The sequence below is a fragment of the Orycteropus afer genome, unplaced genomic scaffold (assembly GCF_000298275.1).
Source record: "Orycteropus afer afer isolate SDZICR_OR568_19922 unplaced genomic scaffold, OryAfe1.0 scaffold00114, whole genome shotgun sequence".
In the NCBI taxonomy this organism is placed as follows: domain Eukaryota; kingdom Metazoa; phylum Chordata; class Mammalia; order Tubulidentata; family Orycteropodidae; genus Orycteropus; species Orycteropus afer.
Window position 1 is genome coordinate 5218732 of NW_006921701.1, and position 8472 is coordinate 5227203.

The 8472-nt window shown below is 38.6% G+C and overlaps 1 non-coding gene across 1 annotated transcript; it reads right to left on the reverse strand.

Moving 5' to 3' along the window:
• Window positions 1-4208: 4208 nt before the first annotated feature.
• On the reverse strand, window positions 4209-4315 carry LOC122150286. The gene has a single exon (XR_006163586.1). It is a non-coding gene; the product is annotated as a U6 spliceosomal RNA (small nuclear RNA).
• Window positions 4316-8472: the final 4157 nt, after the last annotated feature.

Here is an 8472-nt window from a genome sequence, read left to right on the forward strand (position 1 = left end):
CAGTGAACGTGGGTATACATATATCTCTTCATCTTATATGTATCAGATCTCTGGAGTATCTGTTGCTGAGTTATAAGGTAGTTTTATTGCTTGTTTTTTAAAGAAGCATCATACCGTTTTCCATAGTGGTTATATCATTTTATATTGCCACCAGCAGTAGATAAGAGTTCTAGTCTCCCCACATCCTGAACAGCATTTGTTCTTTTTGTTTTGTTTTTATGAGTACTGTTTTAGCAGGGGTGATATGGTATCTCATTGTAGCTTTGATTTGCATCTCTTTAATGGGAGCTCTGATATGTAGCTAACCAGAAGGCTGGTGGTTCAAACCCACCAGCCACTCCTCAGAAGAAAGGTTGGGCAATCTACTTCCATAGTGATACCACCTTGGGACCTATGAGTCAGGTCTGACTCATAACACATAACAACAACAACAATGGCTAATAAAATCAACTCAACAGCAGTGAGTTTTTTTTTTTTTTTAATGGCTAATTAAAGGAGTCCTGGTGGTGCAGTGATTAAAGGTTGCTAACCAAAAGGTTAGTGGTTCAAACCCACCAGCCTCTCCTTGGGAGGAAGATGTAACAGTCTACTCCCATAAAGATTACAGCCTTGGAAATCCCATGGGACAGGTCTACTCTGTCCTGTAGGGTTGCTATGAGTCAGAATTAACTTGATGGTATCTATTTTTTTAATAAGTAATAATATTAATCATTGGTCCCATTATGAGAATTTTTATTTTTTCTTTATGTTGAAGTATAATCTTTATGGAAAGCCATAGTCTTTGATCTTCATCAGTAAGTGCTTCAGGTCTTCTTCACTTTCAGCAAGTAAGGTTGTGTTATGTGCATATCACAGGTTGTTAATAAGTCTTCCTCCAGTCCTGATGCTATATATTGTTCACATAGTTCAAGTCTTTGGATGGGCACAATATGAATCTCTTCAGTCAGTTGGCCAGATAAATGTCTTTCAAATTTCTTGGCATAAATGAATAAGCACCTCCATTGCTGCATCCATTTTGGAACATCTCTGGGTATTCTGTCAATTCCTGGAGCCTTGTTTTTTGTCATTTCCTTCAGTGCAGCTTAGACTTTCTTCAGTAATGTTGGTTCTTGATCATATGCTACCTTCTGAAATAGTTGAACATCAACAATTCTTTTTTGGTAGAGTGACTCTGTATTCCTTCCATTTTCTTTTGATGTTTCCTGCATCATTCAATATTTTGTCTTTAGAATCCTTCAGTATTAAAGCTCAAGGCTTGATTTTTTTCTTTAGTTCTTTCAGCTTGAGAAAAGTCAAGCAAATTCTTCACTTTTGGTTTTCTAACTCCAGGTCTTTTCACATTTTGTTACAATACTTTACTTTCACTTTTCAAGCACCCTTTGAAATCTTCTGTTCAGCTCTTTTACTTCATTCATTTTAGGAACTCCACATTCAAGAGCAAGTTTCAGAGTCTAACAACCTTTTGCTTTCTTATGTGTGATGTCCTTGATGTTATCCCATAACTCATCTGATCTTCAGTCATTAGTGTTGAGTATATCAAATCTATTGTTGAGGTAGTCTTTAAATCCAGGTAGGTTATACTCAAATATTGAAATTTATGCACCAAGTACTAATGCCAAGGATGAAGAAACTGAAGATTTTCACTAACTTCTTGAAGTTGATCAAACATGCAGTCACTGTGTATGGATAATTACTGATGATTAGGATGTGAAAGTTGGAAACAAAGAATAAGGATTAGTAGTTGGAAAATATTACCTTAGTCACAGAAACAATGAGGGAGATTGCTTGGTAGAATTTTGCAAGACCAACAACCTATTCATTGGAAATACCTTTTTTCAAAAACATGAACATTGATTATACATGTGAACATTGCCAGATGGAATACATAGGAATCGGATTGACTACAATTGTGAGAAGAGATGATGGAGGAGCTCAGTCCTGCAATCAGATCATGGCCAGGGGCTGACTGCAGAATAAACCATCAGTTCTGCGTTTGCCAATATAAGTTGAAGCTGAAATTAAAACAAGTCCACTAGAGCCAAAGTACAATCTTAATGAGCTTAAGTGGTTAATTTTTATGAGATCCCCATCATCTAATTTGTCTTCTACTTTTCATGCATTTATAGTTGTATTTTATGATTGATCTGTTTTTTAAAAGACTAAATTAGATCCCATAGTATTGTCCTTATATTTTCTTCCAAGAATTTTATAGTTATATGTTCAGGTCTTTGAGTTAGTTTTGTGTATAGTGGGAGATATGGGTCCTATTTCACACTCTGCAAATGGATATTCACTTTTGCTAGCACCATTTGTTAAAGAGATTGTTTCTTCCCCCATTGAATGGACTTTGAACCTTTGTCAAATATAAGTTGTCCACATCAATTGATTGATGGGTTTTTTTCTGCGTTCTCAGTTCTGTTACATTGGTCTTTGTGTCTGTCATTGAATCAGTATCAGGTCAGTTTGCTTACTTTAGCTGTATAGTATATTTTGAGATTGCAAAGTGTGAGGCTTCCTACTTTGTTCTTTTTCAGTATTGCTCTGCCTGTTAAAGTTCTCGTTCCTTTCCTTAGAAAGTTGGTGATTAGTTTTTCCATTTCAGTAAACAGTGTTGTTGGAACTTCCATAAGGATTGCATTCCATCTGTAGGTTGCCATGGGTAGTATTAACAATTTTACAACAGTAAGTCTTCCAATCCATGACCACGCAATATCTTTCCACTGATATAGGTCTCTTTTAGTCTCTCGTAATAGTTTTTTTTTAATGCATTTTATTGAAATATAATTTATTTACAGTGAAAACACAAAACTAATGTCACATAGGTCAATGCTTTTTTTTTTTTTCCCCCCATCCCTCCCCTCCCCTCCCCTCCCCCCCCTGGCAACCAACAAAGAAAATTTCCCTCCATGTATCAACCTTTCCTTGACCCTCCACAACAACACACTAATACTATATTTGTCCTTGACTTATTTCACTCAGCATAATGTCTTCAAAGTTCATCCATATTATGCAGTGTTTTGCAGACTCTACATTATTCTTTAGTGCTGCATAGCATTCCATTATGTGTATGTACCATAGTTTGGTCATCCACTCTTCCATTGATGGGCACATAGGTTGTTTCCATCTTTCTGCTGTTGGAAATAGTGCTGTGATAAACATGAGTATGCATATATCTGTTCCTGTCCTGGCTCTCACCTCTCTAGGATATATATATATACCTAGTAATGGGATTGCTAAGGAGCTCTGGTAGCATAGTGGCTAAAGCACTTGACTGCTAACCAGAAGGCTGGTGGTTCAAACCCACCAGCCACTCCTCGGAAGGAAGGTTGGGCAATCCTACTTCCGTAGCGATACTGCCTCGGAAACCCAAGGAGGGGTCGCTATGAGTCGGGGCTGACTCGACGGCACATAACAACAACAACAACAACAATGGGATTGCTGGGTCAAATGGTATCTCTAATTCCAGCTTCCTAAGGAATTGCCATATTGCCATGTTGCTTTCCACAGTGGTTATATTACTTCACAGTCCCACCAGCAGTGTATGAGAGTCTCCACATTCCTGTCAGCATTTGTTGTTTTCTGTCTCGTTGAACCTTGCCATCAGTGCTAGGGTAAGGTGGTATCTCATTTTTGTTTTGATTTACATCTCCCTGATGGCCAATGATCATGAGCATCTCTTCATGTATTAGCTGGCCACCTGAATATCCTCCTTGGTGAAGTGTCTAGTCATGTCTTCTGCCCAGTTTTCAATTGGATTGTTAATTCCTTTGGTGTTGAGGTGTTGGAATTTTCTATAAATCTTAGAGATAAGTCCCTTGCCAGATATGTAATTATTGGCAAATATGAATTTGTTGCTGTCATTTTTGTTACGTGCTTTTTCATGGTGTCGATTTCTTTGTTCCATATAATTTTCTATGCTGAGCTTGTTTTGTTTACGAATCGTGTTATCACTTCTTTGTTGCTATTGTTTTAGTATTTGCTAAATATTTGTGCTGGTCCTCTTTTTTATTTTGAGGTGAAGGTTTATAATTTTTCTTTGCGGTTACCCTGTGATTTATAGTTTTCTTCCCAAGTTTAGAACAGTCCGTTCTATCTTGTAGTTGTCTTGACATCCCTACCATCTAAAAGTTCTGTAACGACAGTTTTTTCCCTCTTTTTTGGTTTGTAGTTGTCCTTATTTGCCAATTGATGTCTCTGGTTCCCTGTTTAAAAATATGGAACACTTCACAAATTTGCGTGTCATCCTTGTGCAGGGGCCATGCTAATCTTCTCTGTATTGTTCCAATTTTAGTATATGTGCTGCCGAAGCGAGCACTCGCGTAACAGTGTTTTATAGCTTTCATTGTATAAGTCTTTTACATCCCTAGTCAGGTTTATTCCTAGGTATTTTATCATTTTAGGGGCATTGTAAATGTATAGTAGTTTTTTTTTTTTCCTTTCCTGAATTCTCCTTGCTAGTGTAAAGGATTCTGCGTGTTGATCTTGTACCCTGCAATGCTGCTGAATTCTTGTATTAGATACAGTTGCTTTCTTGTGGATTCTTTGGAATTTTCTAGATAAAGGATCATGTCATCTGTGAATAGAGATACTCTTACTTCCTCCTCCTTTGAAAATCCTGGCATGCTCCTAGCTTCTGTTCAGAAAGAGCATCAGATCTTTCTGGATAACAGACCTGCCTTTCCCATTCCAGTTGCAAAGCGGATAAGCCTAGTACACAAACCAGTTTCAACAATCAAACCACGTTTCCCATCACACAAAAGTACATTAGCGCCTACCTAATGTAAATAAATCTGAGAAATTAGTCTGAAAAGAAGGCTGGTGTCAGGCCATAAAGTGGCATGAAACTTGGTAAGGCATTCAAGATTGTTTTACAGGATTTGAAGGGTTTTTTGTTATATAAATGTATTTATTATTTAAAAATTTTATCCAACAAGAAATATATATAGTAAAAAATGAAAATGCCCTATCTCACTACCCCCAGGTAATCCTTGCTGACTGCTTCATGTGTATTGTTCTGGATCTTTTCTAGGTCTTTAGAAACACCCCCATACTCACAGATAAGCCTTTTTTTTTTTTTTTTTTTTTTGCATAATTGGCATAAATGCAGTCATAGACATTACTATTTGCTTTTGATTTACCTTGGAAATCTTTCCATGTGAGTATATTTAGATCTGCTTCATTTTTTTAAATGAGGACTATATAGAATTTTGGAGTATAGCTATACAATGATTCAGGTAGCGATTCTGTTATTGATTGGCATTTAGAGTGTTTGTGCTTTTTCACTGTTACAGTGATATAATGAATTACCCTGATATTTTTATTCTCTCGTTTTTGGGCAATCCTACTTTCGTAGTGATGCTGCCTCGGAAACCCAAGGAGGGGTCACTATGAGTCGGGGCCGACTCGAAGGCACATAACAACAACAACAATAGGATAGAATCTTAAAAGAGAAATTGTCAATAAAAGTGCCTGCCCATTTTCACCTTATCCTTTGAAAAGATCCTTGGGGAATTTTAAGTAGAGAAACAATTTGTAACATTGATGTTGGATTGGTGAAGTTTAAACCTGGAGGGAGCTAAAGAGATTAGTTAAGAGGCCATTTTATTAGTCTTGGTGAGTAATTTGTTCCAAAGACTTGTTTAAGTCAGAGGAGATGGAAGAAAGGGACAGATAGGAGAAACTTAAGGAGATGGAATTTGATGACTATTTGGATAGGACAGTGCCTTTGATGAACCCTGGTTTCTGGCTGAAGAGTGGTTCCATTTACCAAAATTGGAAATATGATGGAAGGCAGGTTTTTTGTTTTGTTTTTAATTGTGCTTTAGGTACAGATTTACAGAGAAGAATTTGTTTTACATTCAACAGTTCGTGTATTTCGTGTACATTTGGTTTCACTCCAAATTACCATCTTCAACTCTAACCCACTCTCCTCTCCCTTCCCAGTGACCGCCCCCCCCCATCCCTGTACCCTTCAAGTTATGTACTCCTGTCTGTCCTGCTTTTCCTCTGTGTGAATGTTGCGCCTCTGGTGTCCCGTGGCCGATTGCTCCAAGGGATGTATCTGAAATGCAGGTTTTGCCCTTGTTCCAGACTCCTTGTCTCAGAAAATGGCACCACCATTTCTTCTGCATGCTCAAGGCAAAAGTCTAATAAATTGCCACCCAGAATTCCTCTTTTTCTCACCCTGCATCCAATTCATCAGCAAGTCCTATCAGACTCAAAATATAATCCAGTTTGTTGTTGTTGTTGTTATGTGCCGTCGAGTCGGCCCCGACTCATAGCGACCCCTCCTTGGGTTTCCGAGGCAGTATCACTACGGAAGTAGGATTGCCCAACCTTCCTTCCGAGGAGTGGCCGGTGGGTTTGAACCGCCAGCCTTCTGGTTAGCAGTCAAGTGCTTTAGCCACTATGCTATAATCCAGTTTATATAACCTAATTTTAAAGGTATAGCTGAAAGTCTTGCTGAGGAATTAAAAATATGTTCTAAATCTGACCTCTTAATATTTCCACCACTCCCACCTCTCTCTAAGCCACATCACCTCTTACCTTGACTTCTGCAGGAGCCTTCTACCTGCTCACCTCACTTCCACTCTCATCCCCTTTCACACTTACCCACTGAGGGATTTTAGCTGATCCATACACATACCCAGGGGGATTTTTTTAAGTGTAAATCGGATGTTATCACTCTCCTGCTTAAACTTTTCATTGGTTTCCCTTAGAACATCCAAACTCCTCACCCTTTTCTGTGGGCCTGTATGTGGTCTGGCTCCTGGCTGCTTGTACGACCACATCTCCCACTATTACTCTCTTTGTTAACTGCTCTGTAACCACATTGACGTTCTTTCTCTTTCTCAAATATGCCCAGCTTTTTTCTGCCATAGGTCTTTCTCCAGCTGTATTTGCATGAAACACTCTTCCCTATTCTTATCCCTGTTACTTCATTTCTCAGCATCAGTGTTGTCTTCTCAGAGAATACTTCTCTGTCCACCCTATCCAAAGTAACCTCTCCCATTCACTATCATAGTTTACTGTTTGGTTTTCTTCACAGCAGAAGCACGATTTGAAATGAACTTGTTTATTTCTTAATTAATCATTTATGCCTATTGACCTCTCCCCCAAAGTACTGTAAGTTCCCTGAGAGCAGGCTATCAGCATATGGAATTAATTCTGGCACAGAATAACCTCTTAATAAATGTTGGATGGATCGATGAATCATTTTGAATGGTTGGCAGTCAGGCAACATAGCCTTTTCTCCATTAATAAGGCTGGTAATTTTGTTCCTACCTGGACGGTTCACTTGTGAATCATAGGACCTAGGGCTGTGTCTCCAGGACTAGCACTAGGGGGTGCCGGAATGTAGCTTCTAGTTCACAGCCTACAAGACAGGCTTCTATGCTGGGGAGCCATTTGCTTTAATGTTCATAGAAAAAGGAATTTAGTGAGTATTTTGTCAAGGGCTGTACCAAGTTAGCTACTAGCCATGTGTGATTATTTAGCACTTGGAATGTGTCTAGTCCAATTCAAATGTGCTAGAAATGTTACACACGCTGAATTTCAAACACTTGGTATGGGAATAAATGTAAAGTAACTTACTGAATTTTTTAATATGTATTCTATGTCAAAAAAGTAATACTCTGGATGTGTTGGGACAAAGAAAATATACTAATAAAATTAAGATCTATTTCTTTTTAATTTTTTAATGTGGTTACTTGCACATTGTATGTATGGCTCATATTTATGGCTTATATTATATTCCTATTGGAAAGAACTAGTCTAAGACATTTTCTTCAGCTGCTACAAAAACAAAAACTCAAACTCACCGCCATCGAGTCAGATCCAACTCATAGCGAGCCCTCCTTAGGTTTGCGAGGCAGTATCACTACAGAAGTAGATTGCCCACTCTTCCTTCCAAGGAGTGGCTGGTGGGTTTGAACCACCAGCCTTCTGGTTAGCAGTCAAATGCCATAGGCATTACGCTACCAGAGCTCCTTTCAGGTGCTAGAGTTATGTGTATAACTTCATGTATTGTACTTAGTGATTGTTTGCTTGATTACCTCATACATGAGTTTTTTACCTGAATGTTGTGACCATTCTCTTCATCTCACTCACCCTCTATCAGACAAGTAGGCTTTGTTTTGTTGATAGATTCTGCGTTAGACTGAGTTCTCTAGAGAAACAAAACCAGTAAAGCTGATATAGAGAGAGAGAAAAAGAAATTTATCTTAGGAGAAAATGGCTCACACACTTACAGAAGCTTGCAAGTCCAAAGTTCTTGGATTAAACGTCAAGCTGGAGGCTTTTCCCGACTCACACAGCTGCAGAGGCTGAGGAGCTCAAGGTTGGCATGCAGTATTCTGGCTGTTAACTGCAATGAATGATGAATCCAAGATCTCCAGGCCGAATGGTGGATTGTTCCCTCACGGACAGTTGTAGGCAGCACAACGGAATCCTGATCCACAGAAGAATGTCTCT